Source organism: Lactuca virosa, chromosome 7 (assembly GCF_052849685.1).
Source record: "Lactuca virosa cultivar CGN04683 chromosome 7, Lactuca_virosa_CGN04683_v6, whole genome shotgun sequence".
NCBI classification, from domain to species: Eukaryota; Viridiplantae; Streptophyta; class Magnoliopsida; order Asterales; family Asteraceae; genus Lactuca; species Lactuca virosa.
In genome coordinates, this window is record NC_136432.1 from 161737177 (window position 1) to 161755039 (window position 17863).

Sequence of the window (17863 nt, forward strand, 5' to 3'; positions counted from 1 at the left end):
GATTATAGGCCAGTAGTTGTAAATAACTGTTGTAAGGCTTATAATGTCTTGTTTATGCTTTTGATCTGTATCGAAACATGACATCCCGAAGTTTTGATATGAAATGAAAATATATATTTCTTAAAGAAAGGTTTTGATAAATTTTTATCATGTTTTGTTTTGGGAACAAATTCCGCAACATCTTTTAAAAGGATTACTCTGATTTTATTTTAAAAAGCATAAAATAAATCGGTCTTTTCTGGCCGAGAAATTAGGGGATGTCACAAGTTGTGACAAAAAAAAACAGGGGGGGGGGGGGGGGGCACAACCCTTCCTGGCCCCCATGAAGATCCGTCCTTGTGGGGTTGGAGGGTTATGCGGCGGTGGCGCTGTAATGGGACGAGGCTGCCGAAGGTGCCCTTCGTTAATGATGATAGCGGCGGCCAATTTTCTGGAATGAGATGACTGTGTTTGTGTGTAACGATCCGACTTTGGTGATGGAGATGACGATATCTCTAATAGTGGTGTAGGGTTTTTGAGATGTAGAATGACCGGTTTTCAGGAGAATGGATCCATTATTTTAGGGAATTTACATATATAGTTGAATTTATTTTTGGTTTATAAAATGATTATATATAAAGTTACCACATTATCCTAACATAATTTATTAATAAATTATTTTTTTCTAAAATCTGATTGGCTCCTAAGCCAGCACAATAATTGAGCATCCACATATGAACGTCGTAGATATATATATATATATATATATATATATATATATATATATATATATATATATATATATATATATATATATAACTTATTGTACAAATTTAAAATTTGGGTGGGTCATGTGACCACCTTCTCTCCAAGTTGACTAGCCCATGTCTCCGATAACTTTTGGTGGCAAGATCATCAATCCACACATATTTGATTTAGTTCATGTACGCCTGCTTCTCGAATCTAATGGACATCCAAATATCCCAGGAAAAACATGATGAATAATTTCTTAACAGTTCTAAGATACAAACCCAAAAACAACCCAAAGTAAACTTGAAATCATATTATGCTTGGTTATGAAGTGTCCAAGATATTAATGTTATTATTTTCAGGAAGTTAATTCATAAAAAATGTCACATTTAGAGTGGCGAAGGGTTAAGAAATCGTTAACAGCCTCGTAAGATTCAAGGTTTGGGGTCAGAGTAGGTTAATAAATCACTGACAACCCCTCTAAGAGTTCTATTGATGATTATTTGGGATGTAGGACGAACGTAACAAAGGTTGATGGGTGGGGTTTAAACTTTCAGCGACTAGATCAAGTCCTCCACATATCATCGATTTTTTTGTAAAAATATCATCGGCCGGATCGAATCTTCTAGGGAGACTGCCGCCGTGAGAAACCCATGTTGTTTTTTCATCTCCGATTATAAGGTCGGGACCGCAGTTGTGAGGAAGAAAATGTAAGGAGACAACACACGAGGAATAAGAGATGTAGAAGATATGTTGGATGTGGGTGTGTGGCGAGGTAGGGTAATAATATTACTATAATATGAGGCTCTTTTATTTTTATATTACTTAAATTTATAAATGTGAAAAAAAAAGAAGAGAAAATATATTAATAAAAGTAATATAGTCATTTTATATAAGACCAAAGAGGAGCGTTATAATTTGTTAAAACGACATTGATACGAACTATCAAAATTTTAGAGGTCGAACCAAAAGGGAGTTATAACCAAACCACATGAACCAAATGTAATTTGCTCTTATGTTTACTTTTAAAATTTACATGACAAATAAATGGTCTGTTTTGTTAAATTTTAGACATGAATGATAATTCTATAATTTCATGTTATTTCAACATTGGATTATAAAAATGATATTTCATTATGGGTAGTGGAAATAATTCAATAATTTTAATTGAGTTTATGTTATTTATATATAAGAAACTATTTTTTTTAAAAGATTCACTTAGAATTATTGACATATTTAACGTCTTTGGAGAAATAAGGCCATGGATACGGGCAGGTTGGCTGAGCTTACCATCATGTGCGAACGATAACACCACCTCATGCTCGTGACACTGACTATTTTGACACCATAGCGGCATGGTCACACTTAGAAGGAAAGAGGCTTGGTCTCCTACGACTAGTTTTTATTAAAAAAAAATTAAAAAATCAACGTTGTAGTGGTCGTACTGTTCATTAAATGAATCCCAAGGACATGAAATTAATAAGTACCAAGCTTGTGCATGATATACAAAAAACAACACCATCGTAGTGGTCTATCAGATGATATAATTAAACAACACCATCGTAGTGGTCTATCAGATGATATAATTCAGTCGGAACACATTGAATATAGAAAATTTTATAAAAATAAATTGTTTCCTCCTAAGGCGGCATAACTAATTATTAAAGATCACTTAAAATGAAAAATCATATTTCTAATGGATGATCCGTAACAATTGAGAAATTTGTCACCGACCGGAAAGTGACAAAATAATAAGTATAATAGACTTAATATATATATATATATATATATATATATATATATATATATATATATATATATATATATATATATATATATATATATATATATCGTGGAAATACAAACTTTCGTATTAAGATAAATAAGAAAAACCAGTCAAGTTGTCTGTAATTCGTAAAAATTAGTGCGTACAAATTTATGTTATTTACAACATATTCTGAAAGTATATGTCATCCCGATCCTGAAAATATAAATTTCGTAGAAATCCGACTCCGTATAAATTAGTTATAATTTTTATAAAATATAAAAATCAATCGCGCACACGAAGTTACAATATCAAAATCTATGAATAGATCGGTTGACTTTTAGCTAAAGTAACCAAAAAGAGAATTGTAGTACTCATTGAGATAGAATTTTGAGACAAATAATGCCAAAAACAGAATCCGTACGAGAGAGATATGATTTTTGCAAAATCATTTGATCTTATAAAAATAGGGCTAAAAATTAAGTCAGAATTAGCCAATGCAACCTAAAAAAAAAGTTGTATTACTCGTCAATAACTACGCGTGGATATAAAAAATGTCGGAAGCAGAGCTCGTATGAAGAAGTTATGGATTTTACAAGAACCGACGGTTTCGACGTTCGCACAGCGTAGTGCGCGGTGCGCACAAGCTTATAGAAGGGGATACGTGGCACCACAAAATTTTGACACGTGACAGACCAATACTAAAGCCAGCACCCACGCGTAGAATCTTGCACGAGACGCTTTTCCCATTTTTGCCCCATAAAAGGAGCTTCAACCCCATTCATTTACCACACCAAAAAATTTGCTTCTTTCTCTCGTTTTCCTTCCAAATTTCTTATAAAACCTTAAGAAATTTCTATATTCATATATTTTAGCTATCATTAAGCTATACCCTCGAGCCCAGTCGATCTCGAGCCCCCTACGCCACTAGACGCAGTCCTAGGGTCTACTAAAGCACGCTACAAGAGTGAGTTTCACGACATTTTTTCCAATTTTTTTTATCAAAATTAAGGGGAGGGGGGGGGGGATTACACATGTTAATTTATTACAAATCACTATATATCATTATTATAGTTGCGATATAAATATTGTCATTTGTATACAATATATTTTATCGTTACTCTGCCCAAATAAAATAATAAAAATTATAATTTATCGTTACTCTGCTAAATTCTTATGATATAATATTATGCATGGTAGATACTATGCCCAATAGATAATATTATACTTAGTCGTTACTCTGGTCAACTCTCTAGGAAAACATTATACATATTCTTCACTTTGGCCAACTTTTTAGGAAAACATTATACCTAGTCGTTACTCTGCCCAACTCATAGGAATAATATCATTCCCCATTGTCACTACACTCGAATCAAGCTGATAATAGTAGTATATTATGTCGTCACTATGCTCGACTCAAACGGATAATAGTATTATATTATGCCGTCACTAAGCTCGACTCAAACGGATAATAGTAATATATTATGTCATCACTACGCTTGATTCAAACGGATAATAGTGATATATTATGTCGTCACTACGCTCGACTCAAACACATAATAGTAGTGTATTATGCTGTCACTACGCTCGATAATAGTTGTAACGACCCAATTTTCTCATCCAAAAATTTCATTTAAAATAAGTGATTTGTAAAACATTTGTAGTAAAACATCATCCGATCATATCATTTCATAAATTATATCTCGTGTCTGAAAAACCAAATCATAAAAATAATAATAATGTCAGAGTACAATCCCAGGACATCTCATAATGCGGAAAAACCAATGCGTGTGTGTATGATGTGCCGCTACCGCGCCAGCTCCTTCCCCTTCGCTGAAGAGGTACCTGAAACAAAACTGTAAACTGTAAGCACAAAGCTTAGTGAGTTCCCCCCATCGTCCACATACCATACAATCATATAGCATACATATTGCCAGACATTTCTGGAGTGCCCGACCTACCCGGTACGGCCATTCTGGGGTGCCGACCTGCCCGTACGGCCATTCTGGGGTGCCGACCTACCCGTGCGGCTATTCTGGGGTGCCGTCCTACCCGTGTCAAGCCATTCTGGGGTGCTGACCTACCCATGTCGAGCCATTCTGGGGTGCTGACTACCCTTCGGTCCTACAACCGAACCTCGGGGACTATTTCACCCCCTACTACTACTGTCACATATATCATAGCAATATCTACTGTCAGGCATATCTGGGGTGCCGACCTACCCTTCGGTCCTATCAACCGAATCTCGGGGACCATCCCCCCCTCTACTACCTCTATCTCGTATAACATATCATGCTAGCAGCTAAACATATCATAACATACTGTTAGGCATATCTGGAGTGCCTAACCTACCCTTCGGTCCTAACAACCGAATCTCTATCACTATCACATATCATATCACGCTAGCATATAACATATCAGGTAGTAGCAACACAGATGAATATTAGAAAGACAAACATCTATCATACGATCCCTACTGGTGGGCCGGCATTGTGGCCGTAGACCCACCGCTACTGGAAGGTAACTCACCTCGTAGTAGCTGCTGATCTGTGCGGGAACTCTCTATCTGCTGCTGCTGCTCCGGAAATCCTCCGGCTATAAATCCCACAAAACACACAATCAGAGTCTGATATCTACTCTTTGGGTAAAATGACCATTTTACCCCTGATCAAGTCAAGTCAAAGTCAAAGTCAACTTCCAGTTGACCTGACTCGCCGAGTTGGCTAGCCAACTCGCCGAGTCCCTAACCTTCCATTTGTCCTTATCCACGACTCTACTCGTCGAGTTGGGCCGTCAACTCGACGAGTTCTTCTCTCATATGAATGTCACATGAAAACTCATCCGACTCGCCGAGTTGATGAACAACTCGTCGAGTCCACCTTCATCTGATGAACAAGATCTGTCCTCGACTCGCCGAGTTGATGAACAACTTGTCGAGTTCTAAGAAGATTGCCTTGGACTCGCCGAGTCCAAGAACGGACTCGCCGAGTCCAGTCTTGACCAATTCCATACAGTTGATTTAAATGGGATCTAGCACACCAAAACCATAGATCTGGCCTCCTAATGTCCACTTTATACGTAAAGTTCCAAACTTGATGCACATGCATGGGGTTTTTAGCTCAAAAATCCACATAAAGTGTCCTACAATGAGCATGGGGCTCTCATGGCCCTAAAGTTGGCACCTTTATGCCATGAAACCCCTCTTAAGGCCCAGATCTGAAGTCAAAACCCACTCCACACTTCCAATACCAAAACATGACTTAGCAATCCAAAGAAATCCCAAGTTAAAGATGAATAACACATAGATGAGTCAAGACAGGGGCATTATACCTTGAAGCTGCTGAAAATGAAGTAAAATCTCTGGATCTACTGTCCCCAACTCAGGTTCCAAGCTCCTTTCTTCCTTCCAAGCTTTACAACCACACAAGAACACCAAAAATGGCCTCAACAATGCACAAACGGCTAGGGTTTCAATGAGAAGTGTTTTGGGAGCATAAGGGACAATATGGCCGTCATATCATTGCTTAAATAGGGTGCAAACCCTCGGATTAGGGTTTTTGGTCCGAACAGCACCTACTCGCCGAGTTCATCACTTAAGTCCCGCGTCCCTTCTCGCTTCTACTCGGCGAGTTGGTCCTTCAACTCGCCGAGTCCAAGGCCAAAATGCAAAATATTTAAAGAATTAATAAAAAGAATACATACCAAGAACCAGGTGCTACAAATCTCCCCCACTTATTTTAGACTTCGTCCTCGAAGTCTGCTGCTCGTTCCTGAAACAGCTCGGGGTAATGCTCCATCATCTCGTCCACCGGCTCCCAAGTCCACTCCGACCCCTTCCGGTGCTTCCATTGCACCTTCACGAGTTCCACTCTCTTGTTCCTCAAATCCTTCGACTTCCGGTCGAGAATCGCCACAGGCCGCTCAATGTAGTTCATGCTGTCATCAACCTGAATATCCTCTAGGGGCACCACTGCTGAGTCGTCCACCAGGCACTTCCGCAGCTGGGAGACGTGGAAAGTGCTGTCGATCTGACTGAGTTCGGCTGGCAGATCCAGCCTGTATGCCACCTTGCCCACCCGGGCTACAACCCTGAATGGTCCAATGAACCTTGGGCCCAACTTGCCCCGCTTCCTGAATCGGATGACGCCTTTCCAAGGCGACACCTTCAGGAGAACCATATCCCCGACCTGGAACTCCAGGTCCGAACGACGCTTGTCGGCATAACTTTTCTGCCGACTCTGAGCAGTCTGAAGCCTGCTCCGGACCTGCTGAATCCTCTCCGTCATCTTGAGCACCACTTCGGTGCTCCCCATGACTCTCTGGCCAACCTCGCCCCAACATATCGGGGTCCTGCACCTCCTCCCATACAACATCTCGAAGGGAGGACGGTCGATGCTCATGTGGCAACTATTGTTGTAGGAGAACTCTGCCAATGGAAGGTAGGTATCCCAACTACCTCCGAAGTCTAAGACACATGCCCACAGCATATCCTCCAGAGTCTGGATGGTCCGCTCGCTCTGGCCATCCGTCTGCGGGTGAAAGGCGGTGCTGAAATGCAGACGAGTACCCAACTCGTCGTGGAATTTCTTCCAAAACCTGGAAGTGAACCGCACATCCCTATCCGAAATCACCGAAACTGGCACTCCATGCCACACCACCACCTCTCTGATATAGATATCGGCCAATTTCTCGGCCGAGATGCTCTCCTGAATCGGGATAAAGTGGGCGCTCTTGGTCAATCGATCGACGATGACCCAAATCGAATCCACTCCCCGCGCGGTCCTGGGAAGCTTGGTGATAAAATCCATCGTAATATCCTCCCATTTCCACAGCGGAATATCCAACGGCTGCATCTTGCCGTGTGGTCTCTGATGCTCGGCCTTGACCTTCCTGCAGGTCAAGCACCGCTCCACATACCATGCCACATCCCGCTTCATGTAGGGCCACCAATAGTCAAGACGAAGATCCCTATACATCTTCGTCGCCCCGGGATGAATGGAGAATCGGGATTTGTGCGCCTCCTCCATCAAAACCTGGCGCACGCCTCCGTGGTATGGAACCCACACCCTGCGGTGTAGCGTCAATAATCCCCTGCTGTCATAGTCGAAGGAGGAAACCTGACCCACTATACGCTCACTCTTCCGATGTTCCTCCTTCATAGCCTCCTGCTGGGCCTCTCGGATCTGCTCCAATAACGGGGTCACTACTGTCATCCGCATGCAGATATCTCTGATCGGTGCCGCCTTGCGGCTAAGCGCATCGGCCACCACATTGGCCTTCCCCGGATGGTAAAGGATCTCACAATCGTAATCCTTCACCACGTCCAACCACCGACGCTGCCTCATGTTTAGATTCGGCTGATCCATGAGGTACCTCAAGCTCTTGTGGTCCGTGTAAATCATACAACGAACCCCATAGAGGTAATGACGCCAAATCTTGAGGGCGAACACAACAGCCCCCAGCTCCAAATCATGCGTCGGGTAGTTCGCCTCGTGAGGCTTCAGCTGCCTCGAAGCGTAAGCGATAACATGCCCTCTCCGCATCAATACTGCGCCCAAGCCTGCGATGGACGCATCACAGTACACGACGAGATCCTCCATGCCCTCTGGCAGGGCTAAGATTGGCGCCTCGCACAATCTCTGTCTCAGTGTCTCGAATGCAGCCTGCTGCTCAGGCCCCCAACGAAAGACCACGACCTTCCTCGTTAGCCTGGTCAGGGGTAAGGCTATCTTGGAGAAATCCTGGATGAATCTCCGATAGTAGCCAGCTAATCCCAGGAAACTCCGAATCTCAGATGGAGACTTCGGAACCTCCCATCTCATTACGGCCTCCACCTTGGCCGGATCTACCGAAATCCCATTCTGGTTGACAAGGTGCCCAAGAAACTGCACCTCGCGCAACCAGAACTCACACTTGGAGAACTTGGCATACAAGTTCTCCCTCCTCAAAGTCTCTAGAACCTCTCGCAGATGCTCCTCGTGCTCCTCCTGCGTCTTGGAGTAAACCAAGATATCATCAATAAACACTATCACAGACCGGTCTAACATCGGTCTACACACGCGGTTCATGAGGTCCATGAACGTGGCAGGAGCATTGGTGAGCCCGAAAGGCATCACCACGAACTCATAGTGGCCATAACGCGTCCGAAACGCCGTCTTCTGTATATCCTCCTCTCTGACCCTCATCTGATGATACCCTGAACGCAAATCAATCTTGGAGAACCAAGATGCCCCCTGTAGCTGGTCAAAGAGGTCGTCAATCCTCGGGAGTGGGTAACGGTTCTTCACCGTTACCTTATTCAGCTCCCTATAGTCTATACACATACGATGCGACCCGTCCTTCTTCTTCACAAACAGAATCGGGGCTCCCCAAGACGAACTACTCGGCCTGATGAATCCCTTGTCTAGCAGCTCCTGCAGCTGCGTAGACAACTCCTGCATCTCGGGAGGTGCCAACCGATATGGTGCCTTGGCTATCGGAGCCGCACCAGGAACTAGGTCGATCCTGAACTCTACCTGTCGCTCCGGAGGTATCCCTGGCAACTCCTCGGGGAATACATCCACGAACTCTCGTACTACGGGCACATCGCCCACCGTCGCCCTACCCGCCTCCCGGGTATCCATAACATATGCGACATAACCTGCGGAACCCTACTGAAGGTAACGCCTAGCTCTCGCTGCTGAACACAAAGCTGGTCCTCGTTGTGGCCTTTCGCCCTGAATCACTAACTCTCCCCCACCTGGGGTCCTGACTCGCACTAGCTGCTGTGCGCAATTTATCACCGCCCCGTTGGGGCTTAGCCAATCCATACCGATAATCACCTTGTTCCCCCGTAAAGGTATGGGAACCAGATCCACCAGGCAGCGCTCCTCAAATAATCTCAGTACACAATCTCAGAAGACCTCAGATGCTCGCACTGATCGATCGTCCGCAATCTCGACCTCTAGAGGGCAATCCAACATGCCCGAAGACTCATAAAACTTCTTGCTAAGCGCAAGAGAAACAAACGATCGGGTAGCACCCGAATCAAACAATACCTGAACTGGGATACCGTTTACATGGAACGATCCTAAACAGAGCACATATCAATATCATAAACATCATATAAATAAATCAGAGGGAAAGAATCATACCCGTCACCACATCGGGTGCGGCGCGTGCCTCCTCGGTAGTCAGCTGAAATGCCCGACTCCTCACCACCGGAGCCTCTGCCTTGCCCTGCCGGCCATCTGTAATCCCCAGGGTCGCTGGAGCTGGCGCCTTCACTGGCGTTGCTGCTGCTGTCAACTGGGGGCAGTTGGCCTTCTTGTGGCCCCTCTGGTTGCAGTGGAAACACAACAACTCAGACGTCTGAATAACAGGTGCAGGGGCGGTACAATCCTTGCTGAAGTGCCCCGTCTTGCCGCACTTATAGCAGCCCGACGACCCCAATCTACATGCCCCCTCATGTGGCCTGCCGCATTTCCTGCAGCGGCCTGGTCCTGACTGGCCTTTCGGCCTACCATCTGATCCCTTGGGCTTCTTTCCCGAAGCCCCTATCGTCTGTCCCTCCTCTGCCTTCCTCTTCCGGATGTGCTCCAGATCTATCTCTCTCTCCCTTGCCCTGGCAATCATAGAATCCAGGGTAGGGCAAGCTGAAAAACTGACATGCTCCCGAATGTCGGCTCGCAACATGTCATGGTAGCGGGTCCTCCTCATATCCTCATCACCCGCATACTGGGGCACCAGTAACGCCCTCTCCCGGAACTTGGCGGTGATCTCCGCCACAGTCTCCGTCGTCTGCCTCATATCCAAAAACTCCCTGGCCAGCTGTTGAAGCTCTACAGCTGGCGCAAACTCTGCTCTGAACCGAGTCACAAAGTCCGGCCATGTCATAGCCTCAACAGCCGAGGCTCCCAATGAGTCGCCAACAGACTCCCACCAATCTCTAGCTCTGTCTCTCAAACACCCTGCTGCATATCTCACCTTCGACCCCTCGTGGCAGAAGCTGGTCAGCTGTGCAGACTCAATGTCTGCAATCCATCGTCTGGCCACAATGGGGTCCTTCGCCCCGTGGAAATCCGTCGCACCACTGCTCCTGAAGTCCTTAAAGGACAGTGTGCGAGATCCTGACTGGCCAGATGCCATGTCACTCCTGAACGCCCTGAGGCGGTCCTCCATCAGCTCAACTATCCCTTCCTTGATCGACCCGAAAATGATGGGGGTCGACTCAAGGATGCCTCTGGTGATCTCTGACGCGATGAACTCGCGTAGCCTCTCATCCACTGGTTCGGAACCTGAACCCGAACCCGATCCCTCTCCAGAACTGCCAACTGCTGGCCTCGAACGTAGTACCACCATTCTGCAATACATAACGACAACTGTCAGTGGTACTGATACATCTTAGAGGGATCACATCTACTGCAAGGTTCCTGGTCTCGCCTCATCCTTCCTCAATTCAAGTACGGATCCTCTGCTTCCAGTAGTACGGGCCCATACTACCTTCCACATATATCCGTACTTTCCTCAAGAACTGCCTTGACTCCACCAAGTCCCTTCTACTACTACTGCTGATCTCATGCTACTCTTATCCTAGGCTTGCCCTAGGTAACCACCAACCCACTCTCCGTCATCAGCTGCATAAGAAGTCCCTGCTTTCTTCCCTTAACTAGCTCGCGAATACTATTACATATTACTCAGACTAGATAATTCTTCGAATGAGAGATCCTACCCTACAACGGTTGGACTCAAACAAGAGCTGCGAAATAGGGCTAGACCCAACCTTCTGGAATTATTTAGTCCTTGCAATATGTAACTTAACGTATTCGTTTACTAGTTAGTGAAAGACAGCTAGAACTCCTAAAAGCACAAAGCAAGCAGCATTCAGACAAAGGAAACTACTCAAGCAAATCTATTTCATAACAAGAAACTGTACTAGCATACAATGCTAAGCTCATACTATCAGGCATAACCTAAACAGGCTATCCTACTGCTGTCTACTCAATACTAGCATGCAATTCTCATAAAGCTGAAGCACATAAAGCAGGCACATAAGGCATCATTCCTAGATCCTTAGTCCTATTCTAGCATGCAGTTCTACTGAAACTGGTAAATCATAACATGAACTTGTATGGGTACTCTGGGGAAAACTTACTTGAGCTCGGCCGGTCGCGCACATCACACACCTTGTTCTTTCTCAAAACTCTTTTACTTAGCCTTTAGAAAATCATTTCTTTATAAAAATCTTTTAATCCCTCGATTTGAGTCCAGACACCCCCGAAGGTGTGTCCGAATCCCTCAAACCAGGGCTCTGATACCAACTTGTAACGACCCAATTTTCTCGTCCAAAAATTTCATTTAAAATAAGTGATTTGTAAAACATTTGTAGTAAAACATCATCCGATCATATCATTTCATAAATTATATCTCGTGTCTGAAAAACCAAATCATAAAAATAATAATAATGTCAGAGTACAATCCCAGGACATCTCATAATGCGGAAACACCAATGCGTGTGTGTATGATGTGTCGCTACCGCGCCAGCTCCTTCCCCTTCGCTGAAGAGGTACCTGAAACAAAACTGTAACTGTAAGCACGAAGCTTAGTGAGTTCCCCCCATCGTCCACATACCATACAATCATATAGCATACATACTGCCAGGCATTTCTGGGGTGCCCGACCTACCCGGTACGGCCATTCTGGGGTGCCGACCTGCCCGTACGGCCATTCTGGGTTGCCGAACTACCCGTGCGGCTATTCTGGGGTGCCGTCCTACCCGTGTCAAGCCATTCTGGGGTGCTGACCTACCCATGTCGAGCCATTCTGGGGTGCTGACTACCCTTCGGTCCTACAACCGAACCTCGGGGACTATTTCACCCCCTACTACAACTGTCACATATATCATAGCAATATCTACTGTCAGGCATATCTGGGGTGCCGACCTACCCTTCGGTCCTATCAACCGAATCTCGGGGACCATCCCCCCTCTACTACCTCTATCTCGTATAACATATCATGCTAGCAGCTAAACATATCATAACATACTGTTAGGCATATCTGGGGTGCCTAACCTACCCTTCGGTCCTAACAACCGAATCTCTATCACTATCACATATCATATCACGCTAGCATATAACATATCAGGTAGTAGCAACACAGATGAATATTAGAAAGACAAACATCTATCATACGATCCCTACTGGTGGGCCGGCATTGTGGCCGTAGACCCACCGCTACTGGAAGGTAACTCACCTCGTAGTAGCTGCTGATCTGTGCGGGAACTCTCTATCTGTTGTTGCTGCTCCAGAAATCCTCCGGCTATAAATCCCACAAAACACACAATCAGAGTCTGATATCTACTCTTTGGGTAAAATGACCATTTTACCCCTGATCAAGTCAAGTCAAAGTCAAAGTCAACTTCCAGTTGACCTGACTCGCCGAGTTGGCTAGCCAACTCGCCGAGTCCCTAACCTTCCATTTGTCCTTATCCACGACTCTACTCGTCGAGTTGGGCCGTCAACTCGACGAGTTCTTCTCTCATATGAACGTCACATGAAAACTCATCCGACTCGCCGAGTTGATGAACAACTCGTCGAGTCCACCTTCATCTGATGAACAAGATTTGTCCTCGACTCGCCGAGTTGATGAACAACTCGTCGAGTTCTAAGAAGATTGCCTTGGACTCGCCGAGTCCTAGAACGGACTCGCCGAGTCCAGTCTTGACCAATTCCATACAGTTGATTTAAATGGGATCTAGCACACCAAAACCATAGATCTGGCCTCCTAATGTCCACTTTATACGTAAAGTTCCAAACTTGATGCACATGCATGGGGTTTTTAGCTCAAAAATCCACATAAAGTGTCCTACAATGAGCATGGGGCTCTCATGGCCCTAAAGTTGGCACCTTTATGCCATGAAACCCCTCTTAAGGCCCAGATCTGAAGTCAAAACCCACTCCACACTTCCAATACCAAAACATGACTTAGCAATCCAAAGAAATCCCAAGTTAAAGATGAATAACACATAGATGAGTCAAGACAGGGGCATTATACCTGGAAGCTGCTAAAAATGAAGTAAAATCTCTGGATCTACTGTCCCCAACTCAGGTTCCAAGCTCCTTTCTTCCTTCCAAGCTTTACAACCACACAAGAACACCAAAAATGGCCTCAACAATGCACAAACGGCTAGGGTTTCAATGAGAAGTGTTTTGGGAGCATAAGGGACAATATGGCCGTCATATCATTGCTTAAATAGGGTGCAAACCCTCGGATTAGGGTTTTTGGTCCGAACAGCACCTACTCGCCGAGTCCGGGACCCGACTCGCCGAGTTCGTCACTTAAGTCCCGCGTCCCTTCTCGCTTCTACTCGGCGAGTTGGTCCTTCAACTCGCCGAGTCCAAGGCCAAAATGCAAAATATTTAAAGAATTAATAAAAAGAATACATACCAAGAACCAGGTGCTACAATAGTAGTATATTATGCCGTCTCTACACTCGATCCAGACGGATAATAGTATTATATTATGCCATCACTCAACTCTAATAATGGCTATATCGACACTCCGCTAGTTTGGCTTTGCTAAGGATATCTATTTAAAATAAATATATATTAAGTTATAATTATACAATGAAACATCGAAACTCTAGTTACGTCATAAGTATATCCGTTATATAGGTGAGATTTGACTGCATCCACAACCTACATTGAGTTCACTCTTGGATAGCCTGCTCTTAAAAGCATTCCTTTCCTGAAATATACTTCTAAGGTATGGACACACCAATAATATATAGGATGAATAAGAATTACGAAAACCCTTGTACCCATGAATAGTAAGCACACTATTTTCAATCAAGAAAACAAAATACTTCTACAACTTAACAAAGTTATGTATCAAGAGTATTTTCAAAATATAAAAACTTGTGAACTCATCAACATTATGTTGAGTTTTCAAAATCACATGTATTCCTAGGAAACCAAGAGATGAAATATTGCACTCCTGAAAGCAGTGATTAATCGATGAAGCTACTGAAGACTTATTATCGTTATAATTATGCCTAACTGCTAAGCCACCTTTTGTATTGTATTTTATAGTATTTCAGAAACGTATTTTGATGTAATATTTTTATCCATAGTGGGAGTGATATTTATGTTATATATATTGTTTTGTATTGTTCAATGTATGTTCAATAATCTGTGATCCAACGACCTAACATCGCACAACCCGGCGTTTCCGCCGCCGGCTGGGGGTGTGACATGATCTAATCATATCATCAAAAAGATTGAAGACATCTGAATCAAACAATTACACAACCTCATTGGATGTAAAATTTCTAAAGGAATTCAACGAAAAGGAAGATGGGTTAAATGTTGAAGAGCCGCAAAGACCCTAACAAAGACGAATGAAAGTGACATCATCATCTTCTTAACAACAAGGTGGGGAAGAACAACTGGAAAAGATAAATTATGAATCTACTAAAATTAATTATCTTAATAAAACAGATCTTGAAGACAAATAACAACATTGAGCAAAACTATAGGAGATAAAGTTAGAGAAGGTATGCACCATGGATGAGCACTTGCAAAGAAAACAAAAAAAAAAAAGATTTGTAGCTTTTTCTTCAGCCGTATGAACATTTTACCGAAGTGTAACCAAAAGCGGTACTATATTGAAAGGATGAAATTCGACAACGATATGATTGAGAAATTTAGTTATGCTTTAGTTTTAGTTTAATGTTTTAGTCATTTTATTTTTTTATTAACGAAATGCATTTGTTTAGTATTGTAACTTTTTAAATGTTTTAATAGTCCTCGTTTATTTTAAATATTTTATTTAAAACAAAAGTTGTGCAACAAAAGGGATTAGAAAGATGACATTTCATTCAAGAAACTTGCTTTAGGGATGAAATTAGAAGAGAATGAAAAAAAAGTTGATGTTGAAGAGAGAAACTCTTAGGGATAATAAGGAGTTGACAGGTGACTTCCCCAAACCAAAGATCATCTCAAACTGCCCTCCAGTTTTAGACAGAATATGAAGGTTTTCACAAAAAAAAAATGCACCGGAAACAAAATCAAAACTTTTACCATTATATTGCACTAAGGATCACAAGTTATCATTAAATGCAACAAATCCTAATACTATATATATATATATATATATATATATATATATATATATATTTTTAATCTCTTTTTGCCAAATGTCACTCTAATACAACCCCTCATTAATATTATGACATTTGTCATTAGATATATTAGACAATTCATTTCAAAATTCAAATTTATATTTTTTAATTATATGTTAAATTTGAAGTTATAATAACTTTAAAATTTTGATATATCTCTTAATTAATAATTTATTTAAAATAACTTATTTAAAATAATTGGTTAATAATTATAAAATTTTATTATAAAAGTTTTATTAATTTTATAAATGTGGTTCCCACGGGTTATAAACTACTATATATATATATATATATATATATATATATATATATATATATATATATATATATATATATATATATATATATATATAGGTTCAAGTGTTTAATCTAGTTATTGTGTTATTGTATGGACAAATGTGGACCAATTATTCTTAAAGGGTATTAATGTAATCTTGCAATATAATTTATATTTTCCCAGTTAATTAAACTTTGATTGATATCAATCAAATTCCTAAATATCAGGCTATTAAATATGCATTTTATCAACGAATATAACATATATATATATATATATATATATATATATATATATATATATATATATATATATATATATATCCATCGTATACGTTTTATTCCATTGCAGATTCATAGTTCATCATCTTCAGAGCAATTTTCTTATTCTGATATTTCGTTAATGGAGGTATGTTGTTCATGGAAGTTTTCTTTTTATAGTGTTGAAGTATCGTTTATCATATGCATATAAATTTTTTTATATTCATAGTTTAGAATAATCATTTATCAGATTCATCTCATATTTGTTCTTTACGATATTTCAGTGATGAAATTCATTTTTTGAATTTTATTGTTGTGTTTTTCAGAACAAAGATAATGTTGATAACAATAAGAAGGACTTTTCTGATAACAATGATCGGAATGTCAATCAATGTCAAGTGCACAAAGATCGGAAGAAAATAAGAAGATGTGGGATTTGTTTTGGTGTTGGTCATGATAGGAGGAACTGTCCTCAAGCAAGGGTCAACAGAGAGTAGATGTTTACTTCGTCAACATATTTTAGGAATTGAATAATGTTTTCAATTTAGTCTTATCGGATTTTATGGAGTTTCATTTCAGTATAATAATGATATGGATTCATGAATTATAGGGGTTTCTCCTTGTAAGTTTATGTTTTCATTCAATTAATATTAATAATTTTCATTTTGAGTTTAATTAAAATTCCATACATTTTCTTATTTATCATATGACTACAGAGATGTTGTAAATGTATTTTTGTTCTCATATTTCTGTATAAAACAGTTCTTCGTAAATTGTGTAATACCTAATGTTATATGTACACATTTTGTTAGAATATTTGATATAAAATACAATTCTTATTATTCGTACAGAACAAACAAAAACACAGTTCTTATTATCAAAAGTAGTAGAATGTAACTGTTGACTACAATATACATAAAAAACAAAAACACAATGCTTATTATTCTTAAAGAATAAGTGTTTCTAAATTCGTTTTACCTATTGATTAATCAAAGATTCCGTTAGAATTCTTGGGATCAAATTCTACCAGAATGCTAATCTGTATTACAATATACAGATCAAACATGAGCAAAATAAATTTACCCGTTATTATTATTACATATATTTTTACAGAATAAGATTGTGGTATCATGATACCGTGGTATAAGTATGTCTATGTTAAGTTGTACGAGAATATACAGAACAAATGTGTGAAAAATAAATTAATTGTAGATCTTATTTCAAAATTTCTCACAAAGTAACACTTTTGTGATATTAATTGATTTCTTAGTATACGCGTTTATGCCATAACAAACCAGAAATCATTTGTTAATTCAATAAAAAAATTTATTATTAAACGTCTAATTTATTAAAAGTCTAATTTAAAACGCAGGATGTGTTGAAGTTATATCTATGCAATTTATTATATTTGGAATTTGAATATGTCAAATATTTAAAATATCATGATGAATAATACGATTTTGTGTTGATTATTATCCCTACAATCTTTCTAAAAATTTTAAAAAACCAAATATTTGATAACAATGAATACAGATATCACGCATTTTTAGTTACATATCAATTACACAGTTTCTCGTTTTTTAATATATACTGAATTGGCTCAAAGTTTGTAATATTGAATTTATTTTGCTTTCCCCAATCAACTGGTGTTCAATCGTGCTGTTACTTATCTT

The 17863-nt window shown here is 40.8% G+C and overlaps 1 long non-coding RNA gene across 1 annotated transcript; it reads left to right on the forward strand.

The window, feature by feature from the left end:
* The first annotated feature begins 3327 nt into the window (after positions 1-3327).
* Positions 3328-16753, forward strand: LOC145123715 (uncharacterized). Its single transcript, XR_013715260.1, has 3 exons — positions 3328-3461; positions 16282-16338; positions 16517-16753. It is a non-coding gene; the product is annotated as an uncharacterized LOC145123715 (long non-coding RNA).
* Positions 16754-17863: the final 1110 nt, after the last annotated feature.